The 24,956-nt window shown below is 34.6% G+C and overlaps 1 protein-coding gene across 15 annotated transcripts in view; it reads right to left on the bottom strand.

Annotated features, from left to right (window-relative positions):
* Positions 1–14,989: 14,989 nt before the first annotated feature.
* The window catches only part of LOC121969892 (probable inactive histone-lysine N-methyltransferase SUVR2), a 35,124-nt gene continuing 25,157 nt past the window's right edge, over positions 14,990–24,956 (bottom strand). For 4 of the 15 annotated variants that reach the window (XM_042520197.1, XM_042520194.1, XM_042520196.1 and 1 more), the window contains exon 10: positions 14,990–15,269. The gene's annotated coding sequence lies outside the window, so the exon portion shown is untranslated. Of the gene's footprint in view, positions 15,270–18,562; positions 18,801–20,365; positions 20,429–22,218; positions 22,375–23,986; positions 24,069–24,956 lie in introns of all 15 variants that reach the window. The other 11 variants (XR_006108698.1, XR_006108695.1, XR_006108696.1 and 8 more) reach the window with 11 other exon arrangements.

The raw sequence follows: 24,956 nt of genomic DNA on the forward strand, positions 1-24,956 counted from the left end.
TTTGAGAATTTAGCATAAAGCTGCTTCTGCTGAAGAGTCTGCAGTACTATCCTCAAGTGCGTGTCATGCTCCTCTGGGGTCCTTGAATAGACCAGAATGTCATCGATGAATACAATGACAAATTTGTCAAGATATTCTCTGAACACTCTGTTCATTAGGTCCATGAAGACCGCAGGTGCATTGGTCACTCCAAATGGCATAACTACAAACTCGTAGTGTCCATATCGGTTCTGAATGCCGTTCTGGGTATATCTCTTTCTTTCACTTTCAGCTGATGGTACCCAGAGCGCAAGTCTATCTTTGAGAACACCGTCGCTCCTCTTAATTGATCAAATAAGTCATCGATCCTAGGAAGGGGGTACTTGTTCTTGATTGTCGCTTGATTCAAAGCTCTATAGTCTATGCACATCCGCATTGTCCCATCTTTCTTCTTGACAAACAACACAGGAGCTCCCCAAGGTGAGTGACTAGGGCGAATGAAGCCTTTGTCCAGTAACTCCTGTAGTTGCTCTTGTAACTCCTTCAGCTCTGCTGGAGACATGCGATACGGAGCTTTCGAAATTGGACCGGTTCCAGGAACCAATTCAATCTCAAATTCCACCTCTCTGTTGGGAGGTAGTCCAGGTAGCTCTTCTCTACTGGATACTCGCATACTACCCGGACCTCCTCCTGCTTGAGTCCCTTCTCCTCTTCTGCCTTTACTATGTATGCAAGAAAACCTGCACACCCTTTAGCTAACATCTGGTGTGCTGCTAGGGATGAGAGGAGCTTCTGGGTCTTCCTCCTTGGCACTCCGGTGAACTCAAAAGTTGACTCACCTTCTGGACTAAAAATTACTTTCTTTCTGCGGCAGTCCACTGAGGCACTGTACTTGCTGAGGAAATCCATACCAAAAATGATATCGAAATCCTGCATGGCGAGGACTATTAGATTTACATATAGCTCTCGGTCTGCAATTCTAACCAGTACAGCTCGAAGCCACTGATTGGATTCCATGACTTCCCCAGAAGGTAGGGTCGTCAGGAACTTGGAGTTCGTACTCTCTATAGGCACCTGTAAACTACTGGCAAAAGGTATCGATACAAAAGAATGGGTCGCCCCAGTGTCAAATAGTACAGTAGCTATGTGCTGGAAAATAACTACTTGACCTGTTACGACCGTGGAGGCACTAGCAGCTTCTTCTTTGGTGAGGGAGAATACTCTGGCACCATCAAAGGCTGGGACTGGTGGGGCTTCTAACCTTCCTTGACTGATGTAGGGTCCCTCTAATGCTGCTCCCATGTGGTGCAACTGTGCAGGCTGGCCTCCATATTGCAATGGCTGTGGCTGAGGTGCTTTGAATTTATTAGGACACTCTTTAGCCATGTGTCCTTCCTGACCACAGGAGTAACATCCAGTTTTACCCAAAAGGCAGGCTCCTGGGTGTGTTCTCCCACATTTGGGACAGGGAGGGAACTTGGTCTGCTTGTTTGCTGGTCCTCCCTTCTGGCCACCTCCTGTTTTACCTTTGCCCTTCCAGTTCTGCTTGCTTGGCTGTGACTTCTGGCTTCCTGCTGTCTTGTCCTCTGTCTTCACTGGCTTATGTTGTGCTCGCTGTGCTTTGATGTTGTTCATGTAATGTTCAGCAATTAATGCTCTACTGATCAATTCTTCGCCAGTCTGGGGTCGATGAGCTCCACTGCTCACATTCAGTGCTATCTGTGGTCTCAGCATTCTGAGCATCAGCCTGACTCGCTCCTTCTCTGTACTCACTAGCTCTGGACAGAGACGAGCTAGTCTGTTGAACTTCTTGGCTGCTTCTTCCACTGACAAGTCACCTTGTTTAAATTCTATAAACTCCTCGTAGTGCTTGTTGGTAATCTGCAGGTGGAAGAACTCTTCATAGAACTCTGACTGGAAATCTGCCCAGGTCATCTGATCAGCCGCTCTCTTGGTCTTTATCCTCTCCCACCACATGCGAGCATCTCCGGACAAGCAGAAAGAGGCGCACTTGACCTTCTCGACTTCTGGCCAATCCAGAAGCTTCATAGTGCTCTCCAGTGTTTTAAACCAAGCCTGGGCATCCCAGGGCTCAGTCGTGCCTGAGAAGCTCTCTGGTTTCAGCTTTAGCCACTGTATAAGGTAAGCTTCTGGTCTCTGGGGTGCTGTGACGGTTCCCTGAGTAGCTGGTGGAGTCTCAGTTACCACTGGGGTCTCTGCAGTGACAACTGGAGGAGGGGGAGGAACTGCTTGCTGGTTTGCCATCAGATTGGCAATCACTTGCTGTTGCTCTGCTACTTGCCTCTGGAGCTGAGCAACCACTTCAGAAAGGTTGGGCTCAGTTGCTCTAGGCACTTCGTTCCCTTGAGCTGGTTCCTCAGTGTGAGTAGCACGGGGACGTCCCCTTCTTGCCATCTATTTATTCAAGGTAAAGGCTTGATATCTTACTTTAACCCTTCTAATCATACTTAAATATGAATAAAGAAAAGGGAAACTAAATCTTTTATCTTACTTAAGCGCTAAAAAAAAAACAAATGCTCTATACTGCAGTTAATAATAAGGAAAGCATAATAAAGAAAGAATTTAAATACTTTCTTACTTGGAGACGGCAAGGATGATGCTGATGTGTGTGTGATGCTGGAGAATGGAACACTGCTCTGATACCAACTGTACCGGCCACCCTTTCTTACTACTACTCTCTAAGGGAGATTGTTACCTAACTATAACCTCACTCCTAGTGGCACTGACTCTATGGTTAGAGTCAGGTAGATTTTATCACAGTTCAGAGAAATTCCTACCGAAAAATTTCGGCAGAGTCTCCCCTGTACCGGTGACCAAATCTATAATACACAGGATATGTATACACAGCCACATGCGGCTGGATCACAATTTATTCACAACCACGCAGTAATAAATCATGTCATAATCAAAAACTAATCTAGCAACATGAACTAAACTCAAGCTCCCAGAATGAAGCATAATAAGCTACAATGCACATCAAACTCAATCACAAACTCATAATTTCTTAACAGAAATAAGGAAAATGAACTAGACATAAACTCTAAATAAATAAGTCTTGCTAGTCCCCTCTGGACCTCTCCATAGTTCAGTCACCACACACATCCATCATCACCACCACCCTGTCGCCTCCCTTCATATCTTAGCTTTTCCTTTATCTGCAGTAGGAGGAAAGAAAACAAGATCTATAAGCGAAAACGCTTAGTAAGTACTAATCTATCTCACAAAACTCGAAATGCATAAATGAAATGCATAAGTACTGAAACTGAAATACTAAAACTATCTGCATATGCTCATGGTATACAGAAAATGAACTAGATACAAATCATACTCAGTATCAAGCAGAATAACAAGAAACTAACTATGCAACTTAGAATTAAAGAAACTAACCATTCTTATCTATTCTAAGTTTGGAACTTATTTCATTTCTTGTATCCTTGTGTTAGAAATTAATCTTTTAATTTCTATCTTTTACTTTCTTCCTTTCTTTCTTTCTTTCTTTCTTTACTTCTTTACTTTTCTTTACTTTTCTTTACTTTGGGCCCAGGCTTAGTACCATCTCATGCGCATTCCCTAATAGGTTGGGGTTGCGAGCCACCAATCCTAAAAGAGCAGACCTCGGTCTACCAGGGCCAAGACCTCGGAAATGGTCACCTGGATTTGTTTAACGACAAGCTCTTGGATGTCGGGTACTAGCCTCTTGCTTGACTTACTTTTTATCTTTCTTATTCTTTTATCTTCCTTATTATCTTTTATTAAAGATTGTGGGAGTCCTTTAAATATACTTAACAAGTATGGGTGTATAATCAACTAACCATGCTATATAATAGAATAAAACAAGTAACTTAAAGCTTACTGATCATGCTATAAGCTAAACCAAAGAAAGCAATTTAAAGCCTTTGAATCATACGATGAAAACATGGCAAAGGATGCTATTTTTGTGCTTCTAAACATGCTGTAAAATCAAGTATGAAATGATTCTAATCATGCTGTAAAAACAAGTATAGAACGATACTTTAGGGCTGCTAACCCTGCTGTAAGTACATGGCAAGGATGACTACTCTAAGGCTTTTAAACATGCTGAAAAATAGAATAAAACATGCTACTTTAATCTTCTAAACATGCTATACAAAATAGGCAAAGAATGCTACTTTAATACTTCTAAACATGCTGTAAAAACAGGGCATAGAATGCTACTGCAGTGCTTCCAAACATGCTGTAAAACTAGGCAAAGAATGCTACTTAGTGCTTCCAATCATGCTGTAAAAAAACATGGCATAGAATGCTACTGAAAAAAACTAAAACATGATGCACAGCAAACCCGAATACATGTATACTAGCAAGATTCTGCACTTGTTAACCTAATAAAATTCTGCATTATCATTTAATACAATCTGCCTGCCATACGAAACTAAAGTACCTACAAATAACATGGTACAACAAGGAAGTCTACTAAATGCATGCTAAGAGGAACCGAAGCTATTCCTAATGCTGTACAAAACCGAAGCAAGGAAAACAAGCCACTAGATAACACAAAAGAAGTCTAACCAGACCTACTAATATAGAGCTGTTCCTTTCAAGTTTTACAGGAAAAATGATGACAAGAAATGCTCTAATCTGCATGGTATAAAAACAACCAGCAATGGCAGAACATGCTATCCAAAAAACTAAATCTAATCATTCTTATTCTTCCTCTATGTCTCACGGCAGAAAGCTAAAAGGATCCATAAATTTCTACAACATGCTTCGAATTCAAAATGAACAAAGAACCCGATTTCTCAATCTTAACATGCTGTGCTCGTATAAAGGAGAGGTCAAACTTGCTGTGCCGCCACATACTAAGGTCTAGGGTTCATGCTAGACCTCGGAAGCAAAGGGAGAATCAAAAAGGAACCCGAAACAACTCCTACCGCAGGTGAGTAGTACTTACCTTTGCTTGCCCTTGCGCTTACAACTGAGAAGAAGGGAAGGAGGGCTTCTAGGGCTCGGGTAGCAGCTTTTCCGGCGTGTTCTCGGAGCTCTCGGGCTTCTCTCCGTCGGGAACAGCCACCGTGGATGAGGGACGGCTGGAATCAAGTCTCGCCGGCGCCGGAATCTCCAACCCTAGCTCGCTCTAGGTTTCCGCCGCAGCTTTGCGCCGTCGCGAGGGAGAAGAGCGAAGGAAATTAGGTTTTCGGGAGAAAAAGTTCGGTTTTCCTTAAAATCCCAAAACTTATTTCCTTTTATAAGTATTCGGATATAACCCAACTATACTATAACCTTATTTAATTCTATATGAGATTAACATCAATCTCTTATCCCAGCTGGTCAAGCCGGTTTGGCTTGGTTTGGTCCGACCCGAGTTCGCGGGTTCGAACCTCTTCTCCAACACTTTTTGCTTAAACTTCTTTGGTTTTGTAAAAATACTAAACGACCTCCAAAAATTACGTAAAAATACTCTAAAAATTCCTAAAAATCTCTAGAATATTTTAAAGGTATTTCTAAATATTTTTATGGCCCTTTAGAACTTGAAATGGGAAAAATTGGGTCGTTACATAAGACTATTTGTTTATTTTCCCAAAATATGGAATATGCCTCTAAGTTCTAAATCTAATTAAGGTAATTTAGTTAAGTCACACCCAAATTTCAATAGTCGGACATCACAATTATCCTATTACACTCTACCATGATAAATTAAGTCACTTTGCTTTAGTAAACATGTCTATAATTGATCAAGGTAGTAGTGAGTACCAAACTTTAGTAGGCATGTTAAATTGGCCTAATTATGATAAAACTACTAATTAAACATGCATCACATACAAGCATGGAATAGATCAACATATATGCATAATAAGAAACGTGACATGATTATGGCCCGTATACTATGATATTCTCAAGCCAACGAGAAGATCGAAAGGTCAACATAGGGAATTAAATTTTCTCCAAGTGCTTCCTTGGTTGTCATGTGTGGCTGGCCTTCTCCTTTTCCATCATCGTTCAATAGACTAGTACTATTCTTAATCGTACATTTCAATGAAAAGAAACCTTGAGTTATATTTGAGGGTAGTATAATTTTTACAATTGGAAGTATAAAGGTATAAGGCAAGACTCGCAAGCTATATTATGAATTACAACATGCGCACACACACATCTAATCACATTGGGGTAAGGGGCCATAATCATGCACCACAGCATTACATCATGCATAATAGATCTATGACATAAAATTTATTATGATTCTAAACAATGAGTTATGAGTCGCAACCTTATGACGGTCCTGTTAAACCCAAGACCCTTCATAACAGATTTGATGTATCCTTGCGACAAATATTCTACAATCTGTTCACAACAATTTGTTAGTTATTTCACAATTTGTTCTCAACAGATTGACGCAACTACATCAACCATTATGAAAACTGTAGGTCACATGCTTTTGTCAAAAGAAATTGGACTATAGCACACGTTTATATTATGTATGAAGCTGCTACAATGCTTTAGTTTGATCAACACAAACTATTTCATGTCCGATAAAAACACCCAAGCAATCATGCAAACCATAATAAACACATGTTCATTATCTATATTACATATAAAATAGATCTAAAATGATGTATACGCATTCACAAGCGGCTCTGATACCACTATAAGGATTCTTTTACAAAAAATAATAAAATATGCAGTGAAAAAATGATCCCTCCAGAGATCCAAGTGAATACAGTATACAAAGTTTGATCAAGTTGTTACCTTTGTTACGTGAATGGTACAATCCCAACAACAACTTACATTCGTTAAATCTCAACACGATCAGAGTGTTTGTGCATCTTTGGTATCAATACTAACATGTCCTTCATTCGTCGTACGAACTCAGCCTTTGGAGAAGAACAACCTTCGTTGTGCTAGAAACTACACAAGATTATTTTGGCCAAGAGAAGAAGAGGAAGAAGAATAAAAACCAAAACAGATGACCATCACCCAAAAGGTTTCTTCACCTAAAAAGGTTACTTATATAAATGACTTTTGTACTCATCCAATGAATACAAAACGTTTTTGCCTTTTGGTCTCCCTTTTCATGAATACTTCATTAATCTCTATTAATGGACATTAATCCTCTTTAGTGGGTTAGATATTAATATATTAAATTAACCAATAATCCAATAAGTCATTAACCAAATAAGTCAATGAGTCTAATCTGAATTCATTTGAGTCTAATCTGAATTCATTTGAGTCTAATCTGAATTCATTTGAATAAACCCACTAATCTTAAGATCCATAGTATTTTAGTCAAACTAAAATAGACATATCTCCAAAGCAACATGTTCTCTATGTGTGTGACCTAATAGGTTCTCAGAACGTTAGCAATGTCTCTAAAATAATATTTTAGATATATAAATAATGAGTGGCATCTAGCAATGCATCATTGCTACCCAAGTGACGAAAATATCGAGATCTGACCTAACCTTTTTGTATATATTATCTTGTATAACTTGATCCTTCTATCATTGATATCTAGATTGATTCATGAGGCAAGATCATGTCATCCTCTTATCAATTATTGTAGTTCTTGATTTCAAAGTAGACTCACTTAACCAAATGAGCTCAATATCTCATATTGACTTTTTTGAGCATGAGCATACATTCTTGTATCCTACTTAATCAAGGAGTCCACAGATATTATTTTTATCTATGAAAGTGATAGATCTCATCTACATCACTCACATCCCTCTACATAACTTATTGCATATTTAGTGATCGACTTTATAGTCCACCTTGTTACAGGTGACGTTTACCGATACCAAAGTACGCAACTCCTTATTTGAGAACCATAGTGACTTCAGGTCTAAAGACTATTCATATCAATAGTCATTATGAGAATGTTTATGACACTCATAATGATCCATGAAACATTCTCATGGCGGGGTCAATTTAATATATATTATTTAATATATATACATGTGTCAACTTGATATCTTATATCCATGACTTATGAGATTAAGTCATCAATTGACCTACATGCTAATCTCAACGCATTAATATTGTCATTGTATATTAAAGTCTGACTAGGAATAGTTAAGAGTAGTATTCTATATATATCTACAGTCTCTCACTATCAATTCAACCAATTGATATGTTGTACAAAAACAATGGGCAAGCTAAAGAATCACAACCTCATCATAGATCTAAATATATATTTAAATGATTCGTTATTAAAGAGTTTATCAAACATGATAACATCTTAGAAATAAGATACATGGTTGATGTATCAGAGAGGCATGATTCGATTTTCAATATGTGAAAATATTACTTCGGATTATCTTGTATCCCTATTTAAAAAGGTCGTTCGAATAGAGTTGAATAAGTCCCTATAATTTACCCCTTCCAAATTATGTGCAGCCATCCTAGAGGGGCCATTAAGACAACGACTTCACCTTTTTGAGCAAAAGGTGAAGTTGTCATTTTAATAGCCCCTCAAGGATGGCCCCACCCTCTCTAGAAAAGGAAATTTTATGATGGACATTTGTCCTAGCATAGCAGCCTTTTACATAAGAGGTCAGGCACCCAATAAGACCTTTTGCACTAGAATTAACCTTATGACCTATTAGAGCAACCACCCAAGTATCAATTATGCCAACACATAGGGCAATATGACAGCTTTACCATTTTTTTAATTGGCACTAGGTATCCTGCTCTTTGAATCAACTAATCATGGGGATGACCGACCTGCCCCACGAAATTTTTCCATTGGCCACTAGGATAAATCGAGAACCGCTCATGAAGACTCATACAAAAGGTCAGTGTTCTTAGGCCCACTTCTCACTGGAAGATAAATACACTATAATGAGTCGTAACTGAGATTCAAATTTTAGTTCTTTTGATTATGATGATTTCACCTTTTACCACCATGGATGATTGACTCGGGTACAATCAAGGAAATTATTAATGATAAATTCCTAAAGATAAAATATAATATAATTGCAAGCTATATATGAATGAAATTGTTCATTTATTCACAATTTCATTCAGTTATCCTAATAGCATCATTACTTAAATGATAAATCAAAATATAGACTTGAGATGATCTTACAACATATGGTGATGTTATTAAAAAGGTCCTTAGTCATAGTAATCTTGAGAGACTAGGTATTAACTTCACAATATGATCATCATGTCTTATGTTTATGCTATATGATAATATGGGCGGAGTCACGTTTAACGCCTACTTAGCCTGAAGTTTGAGGACCCAAATGTGGTGAGGAGTTTTCCGATGGGAGAAAGGAAAAAAAAAGTAAGGAAAAGAGGAAGGTAGCTCGAGGTGATGGTGTCGGTGTCGACGCTTGTGACCCACCGTCCGAGATCAATTCAGATAGATCATCCGAACTAGTTTTGCCATTGCACATGCCAAAAACTCGAGTATGCTTATATTGTAGGCTTTCAAATGTGTAATAATGAATAATAATGAACCTAAGTGGTCCCACGTTTTAATCCCACATTAGGATCTTCTTTATTGGTTTAGATAAGTAAGTTTGGATTCATTTGATATAGTCATAATATACTGAAAAGCGCATCAATTTGAGAACTTTCTACTGAACTTGGAGTTATAATTAGTTCCCTATTAATTACAAAAATTATAAATATATCAAATAAGTTGCAAAAGATGAAATTTGTTATCCTAACAATTCCTCATAATTGTCTCATGCTATTGAAAGAGAGTAAATCAAATACTGAACAGACTCTTATATGGGAGAGAGGATATTTTTCACTGACTTTACCAGAATCCTTACTCCGTGTTACAAATTTGTCATGTGATTATCGACTCGACTACGCTCGAGAGCATAAAGGTACCAAACAAGTATATACAACTAGTGTATATGTTATTCTTTCATGAATATACTTTGAGGAGAAAAATAGTCACCTCAAGTCTAATGACTAATTAGACATGTTTTCAAGACACTCACATTTGTTTTTAATCCAGATATTCATTTCTTTTGAATCAATTAAGACGGAAGGTGACTGGTCTAATTATATAGAAATTTTTTTTTGACTACTAGGATAAATCAAGAAGTACTCAAAAATCTATTCAAGCGACTAGCGTTCATAGATTTATTGTCCCACTAAAAAAAATCCTTACTATCCCCGTAATTGAGATTTGAATTTTAGATACCTAATTAACCACTAAAAAAAAGTCTAATCAATGCACTATAGTCTGGGGCATCAGGGCACTCACATTGACACTAGGCAATGTAACAAATGGATTCTAATGCGTGGTTTTCTAACAATTACACTAAATTAAAAGCAACAACAGAAGTAAACAATAAGATCCTCATTTATTTTTTTTCCCAGTACTCCAGTCCTCTGCATCATCAATCTCCAGGCCTCGTTTCCATAAAGCATGCTCAACTAAGCTGCAAATTTCTAATCATGCAGTATAAAACTTCCATGTTCGAATGCTGAATAATTGCTCCAACGAGTCTCGGCTCGAATTACAGAGGCCGCTCGACAAGCCAAAAAATCCTCCATAATTTAACTCCCTTCCACATGTTGAGGCCAACAACGGAAGGATGTCTCGAATAAACATCAGTGTTTGAAAAAATGTCCTAGTCGGCCACCTAGGCGCTGTGTGACGGGAAACCACGTCAGAAATCTACCAAGCGGATGACCTTAGCGTTTGGGCTGCTTAGGTGGTCCTGGCGGCCCTCGCGGGCTTCAACGGCCCTCGCGGGTTTTTGCGGGCCTCGACTATGTGGTGCAAGTATTTTTAGCCTTTTAATATGGCTAAATTTAAAATCCTAATTTGCTCAAAGCTCTTCGTCTTCTCTCATCATCGCGGCTTCGGCTTCCGCTTCCAGTAAATTTTTATTTTTGTTTCTATTAATTTTTATTGTTTCTCCTATGGAGCCGTCATCGCGGCAAGTCTCCAGCGGCGCTGGACGCGTAGTAGGACATCCGCAACCATCGAAAGCATCCGCGGTCGCTGGAAGCGTCACAGGATGCGTCCGGCGGCATCTCTCGAAGCTTTCAACGATGTCAAAAGCTGTCCATGATGCTACCGGCGCCACTAGAAACAACGCCGAACGTCGCCAAACGCGTCCAGTAGCGTCTGTACCATCAAGTGCGTGCATTTTCCCGTTTTGTTAATGTGCATAATTCTTTTTTTAAGATTTAATAAAATAAAATAATTCCTAACTCAGATAATTTAATAGGGTTCATAAAGCCTAATAAAATTATCCCAATTATTAATTAGATTTAAATATATATAAATAATATATTTAAATTTTAATTATTTTTAATAAATATTATTAATTTATATAGCAGATTTAAAAAATATATTTAAAATTTTAAAAATTCTAATAAATGTTATCAGATTTAAAAATATCAAAATTATATTTAAAATTTAAAAAATTCTAATACATATTATTAATTTATATAAATCAGATCTATAAATTTTATAATTATGTTAATCATATTTTAAAATATCTAAAAAATTCTAATAAATATTATTAATTTATATAAATCAGATTTAAAAAATATAGAAATTAAATTTAAAACTTAAAAAATTCTAATAAATATTATTAATTTATATTAATCATATTTTAAAATATAGAAATTAAATTAAAATCTAAAAAATTCCAATAAATATTATTAATTTATATAAATTATATTTAAAAATATAAAAAATATATTTAAAATTTAATTTTTTTAAATAAATATCTAATAAATTTTATTAATTAGAATAAGATATATAAAAAAAATAGTCTTGTTAATATTATATTTTGTATTATATGATATGATTAAATTTTATTATGTTATATATAATTTTTTTAAATTATTTGTTATCATAATGACAAATAATCCGTTTTCGACTTAACCCGAATCTGGGATTCTTAGAAGAAAATCAAATGACATTGAATAAGAATTTGGGATATTAATTGATCCTAAGAACCTTGACAAAATTAAATACAAGTTGTGTGGAAAAACAATATCAGGAGGAGTATATAGGATCAAGGAGCACATCGAAAATATATTTGGAAATGTATCTAGTTGTCAAAAAGCATCTCAAGAAAATAAAAATAAGTACAAACAGACTATTTTAGAAGGAAGGAATAGAAAAAAGAACAAAATAATGGAAGAACAAAGTTATAAAGCAGAGTTGGCTATTTCTTTGGACGAAGAAGAAGGTCTTGAAATTGAAGGAATAGATGGAATTAAAAAACCTCTTCCACTTGGCCCCATGGATAGATATGCATCAGTAAGTGTTTTGCCAAAAAAATATAAATGAAGCTCTTTTCAAAGAGAGAACTAAACAAGTTCAATAATATGTTGGGAGATAGGTTTATGAAAATGGAATCTCATTCAATGTTGTTGATAATGATAGCTTCAAGCAACTAATGAAGGTTGTGGGTCAATTTGGACCAAGATTCAAGCCTCCAACTCAATATCAACTTAGAGAGCTACTGTTGAAAGCCAAAGTTGAAAAAACAAAACAATTGTCGAAGAAACACGAAGAAGAATGGGCAAAGAATGGGTGCTCGATCATGACAGATGCATGGAGTGATAGAAAAAGAAGAAGCATCTTAAATTTGTGTATTAATTGCAAGGAGGGTACTACATTTTTAGAGTCTAAGGAGTCTTCAGATGAGGCACATACAAACTGAACTTATTTTTGAGTATATTGACAAGTGTGTTGAACAAGTAGGAGATCATAATATTGTTCAGATTGTAACAGACAATGCCACCAATAACATTGCTGCAACAAAATTAATGAGAGAAAAGAAACCTAGGATTTTTTGGAGTTCATGTGCAACTCGCACGATTAATCTCATGCTTGGAAGTATTGGCAAACTTCTACAATATAAAAAGGTTATTAAGCAATCCAAGTCTTTTACCATTTTCATCTATGCTCACCATAAGACTTTGTCATTGATGAGAAGTTTCACAAAGAAGAGAGACATAGTCCAACCAGGAGTTACTAGGTTTGCATCAAATTTCCTCACATTGTAAAGTTTGATTGAAAAAAAAAAACTATAGTTTAAGGGTCATATTTACAAGTGATATGTGGGAGAAATATAAATAGTCAAAAACAAACAAAGAAAAATTAGCTTACTCAGCATGAGTTTTTGGAATGGTGTGACACTTTGTTTGAAAATATTTACTCCTTGAGTAAGAGTTCTTCGATTGGTAGATGCAGATAGAAGGCCATCGATGGGATCTCTTTATAGGAAGCTTCTTCAAGCTAAAGAAGATATCAAGGTGGCTCTGAACAATGTGGAATCAAATTATCAACCTATCATAGCCATTATTGAGTCACAAATAAAGGATAGACTTAATATATCATTGCATACCACTGTCTTTTTGTTGAATCCTTATTTTTACTATAAAGATAGTTGTATTGCTCTTTATGAGGAGGTTGCGACAAGGATTTTTGAATGTATGAAAATTTTGCATGTCAATGAGTTAGATCTACAAGATATAATTATTAACAAGGAATTTGTAAAATATAGAGATAACACTGGGTTATTTCGAAAAATATTGACAACAAAAGCATGTGAAAGAAATGATGATACATTTGATCTATGTGCATGGTGGAATACATTTGGTGCTCACACACCCAACTTACTAAAGGTGGCATTGAGGATATTTTCATTAACTACAAATTCATCTGGATGTGAAAAAAATTAGAGTACATTTGAAGGAGTAAGTTTTAAACTTTCAATCTTTAATTAAAGTAGCTATAATTTTTAACATTTATATTCATGTATTAACTATAATATTTACTTTCTCTTTTTTTCGATTCATACAAAGAAAAGAAGTAGGTTGGATGTGAACAGGTTGAACAATTTAGTATTTATCCAATTTAATGTTAGATTGTTGAACAAACAAAAAAAGAGAAAAGAAAGGAATGTCAATGTCCTTGCAAAAGATGCTTCAAATGCACAAGCTTGGATTGTGGATGGTGGGAAAGATGATGAATTTGAACTAGATTCCGGGTTCACTTGGCAAATGGTGAGAGAACTCCAAAAAAATGAAAATCTACAACTCCAAAAAAACTTTAGAGTGAGAGAACTTCATGAAAATGATTTTGCATCCAAAAAAGAAGATGATCCAAATAATGATATTGAGTTTGTGTCCGATGAAGAACAAGTGATTGAAAGTTATGAAGAAGAAATAGAATAAATATAAATCTATGAAATATTTATTAGTTGTGTAATTTTAAACTCATTTTGTTAAGGCATGATTTATATTATTCAACAATTATATTTTGCTTAGTGATTCACAATGATATAATCTTAAATTGAACTCTTGCTATTATTTTCTAATATTTTCCACCACTAAAGTTATTTTAGCTTATAGCAAGATTTTAAAATTCGAGTTGAATATATGTTCTACTATTTACTATATGATTATGATGACTTACTGTATATTCTACTGTTCGTATTTACAAAGTCTATTATATTTCTTTTGCATAAAACTGATAATTTTCTTTTCTAGTTCTTCATTTTTTGGTATTCAAAAGTATACATTTATTTTATCATACATAGTTATATCTCCACTGTTATAAAATTGTTTAAGACAACATTCAAATTTACATATAACATTGTCCACAATCCACGTAAAATAAGGGATACCGAGGAATCCGCCTAGCGATGCCTAATCTCTGCCTAAGCAACCTAGGCGCTAAATGCTGATCTACCACCCGACTAATGCCTAACGAATTTTAAAACCTTGATGAATATAATCACCTTTTTGCTCGAATCGATAATCTACCAAGTTTAAAGTCCTTATGAGTTACATGGAGGAAACCTTACCAATCATTTTATCATAGACATTGATTAAAACATTTTCATGCAAACATATGTGATTTTATTTTTTTTTTTTTAAAAATGCACGGAATAAGAGAGTGCAAATAATATATATCTAAAAAATCAGTTAACTTGCATAGAATTTGAATCCTATCTATCACTTAGCACGCAATATAAGGGACTGCAATTACCAATCGACGATCCTCCAGATGCAAACGTTGATACACAAACACCTACTTATAATTGAAGTGGCTTACATAGGCAGCTTTGATATCTACAAAACGCAAGTATCAAACGTTGGAACCAAGATAAGAAAGTGCCAGATAATGCTCATACCAAAAAAACGCTGAGATTTCTATCTAATTTACACAACAGCAGTTTCTATTGACTATCTGTTAGTGCTAACAAAAACTTTTATTTGGAATGCACCCAAAATTTACTCGAAATCTATAGCTTCACGTCCAGTCAACTACATTGCAGATGCTCTTGATCGGGTCCCTGACAATGAACATTGCATAAGAGGATGATCAATAGCAGAGATATTACACATGCTATTTCATAAAATGGATGGTGGATTGTTATTTTACATCTGGCAAGAACGTTTTATTTTTAGCCTCATTTCTTATAATTTGATTAGGATATGTAGGATGGTTGCACTTTGTTTAAGATAGTAGAAAACAGGTAGAATAGAAAGCCTTGATATACTTCCGATAGCAGAAGAAAATATACATATCGGGATGAACTAATTTAATCAAAAAACAAATGGAAGTAGGTCAATTCTTATTTTATCAAGCCAGGCCGATCCTAACAATTTTTTGGTCTGAGTCTAATTTTTTTTTTTAAAAAAAAAAAAAGGCCTCTAAATTATAATGTCTTCATATTCTTTTAGTGTCATAACAACTTTTTCAAATTAAATCAATACATTAAAGACAATATAAAAATTAAAAAAATATGTAATTAACAAAATATTTCTATTATAATCTAATAATAAGATAAGCATGTCCAAAATGATCACTAAAAAATAATCTACCCTACAATTTAAGAGTAAAAAGTACTAATCAAACCTGTATGATCAAGTCATTCAATAATTTCCTTTTCAATTGATATCATAGTCAATCCATTCAATCTTTCTTATGAGATGATTGATCTGAGAAAAGTTTTAATGAGATTTCATTTTGAGAAACTTCGTTCTGCATTTGCTATTATAACCACGATAGTTAATAAAATTTTATAAGCAATATGAGCATTTGAGAAATACCCATTCATTTTCTTCAAGTATTCATTACATCATTGCCGATTTTGGTTCTCTTGGTACTGAACACTTGAGAATATAAACTAGAAAATAAGTCATCCCCATAATATCAAAACAACTCCTATGAGACACAGAACTTTTAAGATTCTTGCAAGACCTCAACAAGGCTTCATCATATGCACGTTGTAACCTCTCCTAAATAAAAAACCAAATGTTTCTACATATTTTTGAAATTATTCAAATTGAGTTTTCGAGAAGAATGAGCTTGATTGATTATAAAGAGAAAGTAGTTGAGCATACTTAGAGAAAGTAATTTTCTAATCAATGTTGTTCCACATCTCCGTATCATTAGAGCAAGTCCCAATTCGAGTTCTCATATTGAACATACTCATCATCTTTTTCATTATCATTCAATTCATCCATATTGACATGTTCAAGAATTCTTCAATATCAATCTCATTCTCATCCAATTCATTTTCTTGTTAACCACTACTTGAATTATCAATCACGTATCCAACCTCTACAACTAACTATTTTTTTATTTGAAACAAAGAACTTATTAATATTTCCAGTTTGACTTTGAATTATTTCTTCAATCTTTAGCTTTCTTTGTCTTTTTTGAGACCCGGGCATGTACTTAGGAGGCATAGTTAACCTAGGAATTCAACAAACAATTCAAAAGAATATCACATATTGCAATTTTATGAGACATTTATTCAAATATTTAGTAAGCATTTAATCCATATCTCATCTTAATGAAGATTTCTTACAATAGATTAACGTAATTGCTAGCATAGCATTATCATAAAATAAAGTAGTAAAAATAACAATTTCTCAAACTAAAAACTCACTCTATCTTTGTATACAAAATTAACAAAGTCACCAATATTTTTTCTCTTCAATTCAAGATCTCAAAGAAAATACACAAATCTCATTTCATCTATTAAGCAAATCGAAGAATCTGCTCTTACTTTTGAATGAAAAATGCTCTAAACTAATAATAAAAAAAACAAGAGGAAGAAGAAATCAAACCTTTCAGCTACTAAAAAATGATTCTACCAAAAGATCTTTCATTTCTTTTTGAGAATCGAAAAGAGAAAGAAGAGAAAAAGAAAGGTTGGATTAACGTTAGAAGATTAGATTAGTACAATTTAGAGAAATTTATACTATATAATACTTTTGAAGTTTTTGAGAAATTATGGAAGAAAAGTCTGAGTCGGATGACTCTTTTGCCTCCTAATAGGCACGGCCTTGTTAATCAAACACTCCCTTCAAACTAGAGGACAAATATCGACTATGCCCAAGTTGTTGCATAGAGATGACTTGAACTTATTCTTACCCTTGATGTCAAACCCTACCCCTCAAAATAGAAATAGAGGATAGATATCGACCAAGCCCAAGTTGTTGCATAGATATAGACTGAGCCACCAAAATAGTTTGGTAAAAATCTAGACAAGTTTTTCTTCTAAAGGAGTATATGGTCCATTGATTTATTGGACACATGGCATCTCAAAGGCAGTGACAGTATACTTAAATGTGTTTAATGCATCCATGAAACACCAACTTCCTTGCAATGTAAATAGTTGCTTATTGTTGTAATGCATATTCATTGGTTTGGTGCTTGTAAAACTAAGTCGTCATGTAAACTTATGTTGTATATTGTGCTTTAACTAGAAGGTGCTATCACATGTAAGTTCATCCTTTTTCATGTAGAATTTAAAATGCATATAGATTGTGCTTTAACTAAGTCGTCAGTGTATATTGACACTGAAATGCATAAAGAATTTGAAGTAGAAATTATGCCAACAGAGGACCCAGCATAGCCAGAAAAATGAGTCAACATTTGAATTTCATATTTCTTGCGGGTAGTCCTTTCCCTGGATATCCTTTAATATACTACAAGGTTTATACCATTGCTAATCAATAACAATAAGAATTTTTACATGAACCAACTTCCAACACTAACTGTTCAAAGCTATAAATAAGCATCTTCCTGAGGAAATAACATATCCTTCAGAAATCTTGAAATGATAAATTTGATTTTTGGTTTATTTTTTTAATGAGGTGTTATATCGTTTTGATGCCATCGGCATAGATTGCTAAAATTATAATATTGGCAGCACTATATTGGACAAAGATTGAATGATCTAATCTTAGTACACCCCAGACAACTTTGGTGACCTAATGACAAACCTTTCAAACCACATCCTATGATTTTGTTTAGATTAAAGATTTCCCTTTTTAGGTTTAGCCATATAAGGTTTGAAGTAAATTGATCTTAACTGTATCTTTTTGTAATCAATCTAACCTTATATCAACCAATATAACCATCAGACAGATAATTGGTTGTAAAACAGGAAACAGGATCTACACCATGTGATGGGAAAACAAATTCTCATATTTCTTGCCATGGTTCGGCCTCATGGTGCAATCTGGAAATCCTCATAGATGGCAAAGACAAGGGAATGCAAAAATCTAAGCATAAATTTTTAGATAAAACTAAAACTGGGAATAGGGTACATAATGAAAGTACACTTACCTTGCTGCAGAGCAGCAATCAAGAATGAATGAAGGAGGTACTAGTGTCAGAGAGACTAATGAAAGAGTTACAAGTGACCACTAAGAATCTGATTGGTCTTCACTACAATAACAATGAGCCTCTAATGGAGCGGTAGTGGATAGCCCTAGTAGAGTTGATGGAACTGATGGTGTCACGTGGAGATGTGAAGAGTACAAGAAACAAGGTGAAGTTTCAAAGGATGTGGCATTGTATATACCTACAAACGGAAAAATACTATATCATAAGACTTGTAGTAACTTAGGAGCAAAGCCAAGAAAAATGCAAAGAGTAGATCTACAGATAAAATTATCATGTCCTGGTCCAAGGCAAGGACATGAACAGAGCATAAACAACCAAAAAACCCTAAAGCAGCAAGAAAAAACATTTTATATTGGAAGAAGAAATGATGAAATTTTACCCATTAAGAATAAAGAGAAGAAAATAATGACATAATATAAGGTGAGAACATCTCCCCAATATAGTTAAGGTACACGAATACAAAAACATCATAGAACATGTGATCCGGAGAAGATGCTGATTCTTGCATTTTTGTGATACCATGATTTCAATATGTATTCGAACATATGATTTAGTGGAAGATACCTTGCAAAATATAAAAAGAAAAAAAAAAGAACAAAGCTTATTTGCATATACACAAGCATTATCACTATCTTTTGATAGAATTAGAAAACTATCGTTTATGTCCCCTCAGGACGATCTAGTGGCTAGTGCATGAGGTGTTGTCACCATGAGATCTGGGGTTCGAATCTCGGTATAGCCGAGATAAATGCCTCCCTTATGCGTCAGTCACTATTCCAAAGGCTAATAGCCACTCGTGATTTACCTCCTCTGTGTTGGCCCTATGACGGATTGACGGGAGCGTTGGGGGCAAGCGTAGTCGCCTTTTCCACCAGAAAACTATCGTTTATATATTAAGTATGTCATGCTGACTTCTCAAAAAAAAAAAAAGTCATGTCATGTGAAGACAGTCAACAGAATAATGAATCAATTGTCAGTAGAGATAGGTCTAGGACCTTAAATATGAGTGAACACCAAAGGGATAAAGTATGCTCATGAGTACTAAAGGAAAATGATGCATGTGGTCTTTTCCAAGTTCAAAGATGCATGGTGGGTTTGCTTACTTCAAAAATGAATGGTAGTGCCTGCCAAGTCAAATGCTTCACATTGAAACTGGGTTAGTGAGACTGAAACACTGATAATCTTTCTTATTTTAACCGGAGACATTAACAAGACAATGATGCCATTGGTAAGGGGTTATGCTAGTGGTAGTAAGAGCATTAGAGAAGATTTGATCGTCTATGTAATAAATTCCATCATATTTATGATTGTCACCAACCCTACCTCTGTGCATAGATCATTAAAGACATAATGACAAGGATAGCAGGTTACATAATTACTTAAGGTTCCCGTAGAGTGAAAATAGAGAATACCTTCATGAGAAATTGTGGAGCATAAAGATTTTTTACTAAGAACAATAAGCATGAATCAAAAGAATATGGTCCTTTAAATGAGAAGTGTTAGCATTAGAGATAAATAGTATGGTTAAAAAGTGAAGAGTAGAAATTAAATTTTGATTGTCTATCAGATGTGAAGATGCATATGAACCAGAAAACATGGAATTATGGATTTTAACATACAAGATATGAATCAATAAGTGGTAGTGATAGCAAATTTAGATCAATCATTTGCATTCTAGAACAATGCCTGAAATAGTTCATATTCAATTGAACTAATAATAATTATGATCGATGTTGGAGTTACAGTGAAACGAAATGTGTGGCATCTTGTGCAGCAGATGATCTTCCAAACCAATCCTGCAACAATCTGATGAAAAATTAGCGCAACTAAAATGAATTCATGGTAGGTACGAATTCTGTATGCATCCATAACCACATAACCACATCTTCCACCTCCTAGATCTTGTCTACAAACATAGGTTAAACCTTTAGCCGAGGTTAAGAAGATCACAACACTTAGATTAAGGCAGTTGATAAAGATGGTATTGTAGCAGTTGCAAATTACATGGATGCCACTGTGGAGATCATCAAAGCAGACAATAACTTAGCAACTTGAAAATTGAAATTCTTCGTAACACTTGGAAACTTTGGGATATGTGGAGATGGGATGATATATGGCAAGTTTATCCCACATTCTCTGAAGAGCAACAACGTATACAGGTAATGAACAATCATGTTGTGTATACTTAATATATACGAGAGGCATTCTTTATATGAGAGTGAATATGCCAAAGAACATCCCATATTTCCTCAAAGTTACAGAGGAGCATTACTTATGAAGCTGATTGATTTCATTTGATTGAGAAGTTATATAAAGTCAATAAATCATGTTAAGTGGCATGGTGGAGAAATGAGATGGCTGTACTCCCATTAAGATCCAATAAGAACTTCAAATGTCTATGCGCATAAGAGAGACAGATCTCTTGAGTTTGATATTGGTTCTGATACCACCATTGGACTGTTAGTGAATGAGAATCTCATGATGGATGAGAAAACAACAAGAGATGTTGGTCCTAGTGTTTAGATAAGCATAACCCAAGGAGAAGTAAACTATTCTGGATCTATAGTTGGTGTTAGCATGAAAATCAAATGGCAAAATATTCAAGTATTAGTTGTATCAAATCGGAAGAATGGACTAAGTCAAAACTAGTTGGGAAAATTTAATAAAAAAAATCAAATCATATTATTTCCTATATAAAATTATAAAATATGTTTTATAAAAATCATAAAAGCACTGTTTAGAAGCCCTTGCCTAAGTTGCCTATGTAGCCACATATGCTTTATGCACCTAGGGACCAGATAGATAACATTCGTTTAAGGCCATATACAGATTATACAAGCTAAATGAATCCCTAGCGTCTTAAAGTTTATATTGATTAAACATATTTTGCTAAATAGACAAAAGAAAAGCAAGAATTTCTAGCCAAGATAAATTTTTTGTTATATGGATTGTAGCAGCTGATTAACATTTAGTTGTTATGTATTATATGTTTCTGTTATCTAAATTACTTAGATTCATATAAAAAATGTTTTCAAAAGTTATGGATCAATTAGAAAGGATAGTTAATTTAACAATTAAGTGATAGATGTAAATTTTCTTTAACCTAATCTACCAACCTATCAAATGAATTCAAGTGGTCATACAAAATTGAAAACACAAGTAGATGAACGGTTGTCCAAGGATTTATTTGTGAAAATCTAAGCCCGTGTATTGTCCCTGCATTGTTGACACAAAAAAGATGGTAGTTGGTGCATGTGCATAGACAATCATGCAATCAATAAGATCACTATCAAATATTGATTCCCCATTCCCCCATGTTGGTTGGATATGCTGGTTGGTTTTTGTATCTTTTCAAAAAATGATTTGAAAAGTGGTATCATCAAATACACAGAAGGCCTAGAAAATGAATGGAAGACAACTTTTAAGATTAAAGATGACCCTTTATGAATGACTTGACATGCTTATTAGCCTTTCAAATGCTCCTAATACATTCATGCGCATATGAATTATGTATTGCAACAATTAATCAAAAAAATTCTTATTATTTATTTCAAAATTATCTAAATTTATAGCAAGAATAGAGTAGATAATCTTACCCATTTATAAAAGTTCTTCACAAGGAAGAAGCTTTACATAAATTTGAAGAAATACAACTTCATCTGTGATAATCTTGAGTTTTATGGTGTAATCTAAAGGATTAGAAGCATCCAAGCAAGCTAAGAGCCATCCAAGAGTGGTCATTATCTAGGACACTACAAGAAGTCAGTAGCTTTCATGGCCTAGTAACAATTTATCGAACATTTATAAAAAGTTTTGATTGTAAGAAGAAATATCAGTTTGTTTGTACCAGCAGTGTCACAAGCTTTTGAAGAAAGAAAAGATTGGTGACGCATCAATTCTTTGACTACCAAATTTTTCCAAGGTTTTTAAAGTGGAATGTGATGTATCTAATGTTTGAAGAAGGGAATCCTATCGCATTTTTTAGTAAAATGTTGAATGAGACAAAACAACAATGTTCCACTTATAACAGAAAATTTTATGCATTAATTCAAGCTTTGCACTATAGGCGACATTACCTTCTTCCACAAGACTTTGTTCTATACTCTGATCATCAAACTCTTTGATACATTAACTCAAAGGAAATAATAGACATCAGAAATGGGTTGCCTTCGTGCAAGAATATTCCTTCGTAATGAAACACAAATCAATGTTGAAAAAAAGGCACTTGATGCACTGAGAAGAATGGTATATTCTTTTGTGGTTGTACAAATGGAGTTTAAGCTATTCAAGAAAGGCTACCCTTTGTGCAAAAATTTCAGCTTTATATTTGCTACCTTGTTTGCGAGATAGCATGGTATCATTTGGAAGGGATAGACTGCAACAGTTGAAGATGTTTCTATTGGCCTAGCCTTTAAAAAAGATGTGGCCAAAATTGTCTCGATGTCTCACATGCCACTTATCCAAAGGGCAGCCTGGTGCACGCTATGTGGAGTCTTGGGGAAGGATCAATTATACGCAATCTTACCCTGCTTTTGGCAAGAGGTTGTTTCCATTTTCAAACCCGTGATCTTTTGGTCCCAAAGTAACAACTTTACCGTTGCGCCAAGGCTCCCCTTCTTAGGTAATTCAACAAACAGGTTGTATTGCAAAGGAAGAAAGAAAAATGAACGCTTGTATTACTACTTCCTGTTCCACACAAACCATGGCAGAACCTAAGCATACTTTTTTGTACTTGATTTACCTAGAACCATTAGAGGACAATAACTCTATATTTTTGTGGTAGATTGTTTTCCAAAAATGACACATTTTCTCCCATATTCAAAAACTTCAATGTTGTGCACATTGCTAAGTTGTTATTCTCATGGTTTTCCACGAACAATTGTTTCTGATCAAAATGTTCACAAGTTACTTTTAGTGACCCGTCACGAGAAAAATAAATATGAAGCTGAAGTTTTCTTCTTCTTTCAACCCTCATAGAGATGGCCAGACACATGTAATCAACAAAAGTTTGGGTGATTTACTTCATTACCTGATTGGAGATCATGTTACAACATGGGATAAAATTTGTATAATTGTTGGATTTTCATGTAAGAGTTATGTGAATAAGTCCACACTAAATGCAATCATTTTGAAATTGTTACAAAAATAATTCTTAGAAATTCACTTGATTTGGTTTCTTTACCATTAGAGGCAAGACCAAATGCTGAAGTAATGCTTTTAGCAAACACACAGATAAGATGTGCATAATGATGTCATGCGAAAACTTAATAAAAAAGGACTAACCCCAGTATACGAAAATCCCACAAATGCAAAAGTCCCAAGGAAGGGTCGGACCACATATGGTTTATTATACATAAATCTTACCCTACACTGCAGGTTGTTTCTGCGACTGAACTATGACCACAAGGTCACACCGCAACAATTTTACCATTGCATCAAGGCTCCCCTTCATAAGACAAATATTCATATGAAAAAAAAAAAAAAGAGTTTGCTGATTTTGAAAATGATGTGATTATGGTCCGTATAAGACCAAAATGATATCCAAAAAGGGTTTATAAGTAGAAATTTCACTAAAGGAATGTTGGTCCCTACAAAATTCTATAGAAAATAAGCTCCAACGCTTATGTTCATAATCTACTTGCAAACATGTGTATCAACAGTTTCTTCAACATTGAGGATCTCACTCTATACTCTAAACATAATCATATTTAGGTAAATAATGAACCTAATGCTCGTCAAGGATCACTTCAAAGATTGGAAAAAAAATATTAAAGATGTAAAAAACTATAAAATTTTGTCAAAAAAGTTTATATTATCAAATGGAAGGCATGATCCTTTTAGATTAATGATGAATTCTAGTAGCTAAACTGAGATTTTTATTAAAAACAAATAGCTTGTAAGGGATGAGTTTTTCTCAGTCAAGGAAGGTTGATGGAGACAAGTGGCAAACTTCTCTAGAAGTTATAAGCATAGAAATAAAGATTCTAAAGCCCAATTTTTAATTTGCCATATTTTGGAAATGATGAATATATTTAGGAAATGATGTAAAGTCTACCAATTCCAATGTTTGTAAGTCAAAAGTATGAGAACATAAAGAGTAAGTCATAAAGTCCAACAGTTTCAACATTTGATAGTCAAAGTTTGGAAAATGAAGCTTGAATTAAAAGAGTCTAATTTAGTCAAGAGTATAATAAAAATATATTTATGAGTCCTTTCAGTTTTCTATGTTTGAAGAATCCATCCATTAGAATAAATGTGTATGTTTATTCGTACTGCTGAGAGATAAAATAGAAAAGTCTTTAAGAAACTCTTCCAGATTACGTCATGTAATTTC

The sequence above is a fragment of the Zingiber officinale genome, chromosome 4A (assembly GCF_018446385.1).
Source record: "Zingiber officinale cultivar Zhangliang chromosome 4A, Zo_v1.1, whole genome shotgun sequence".
Lineage (NCBI taxonomy): Eukaryota > Viridiplantae > Streptophyta > Magnoliopsida > Zingiberales > Zingiberaceae > Zingiber > Zingiber officinale.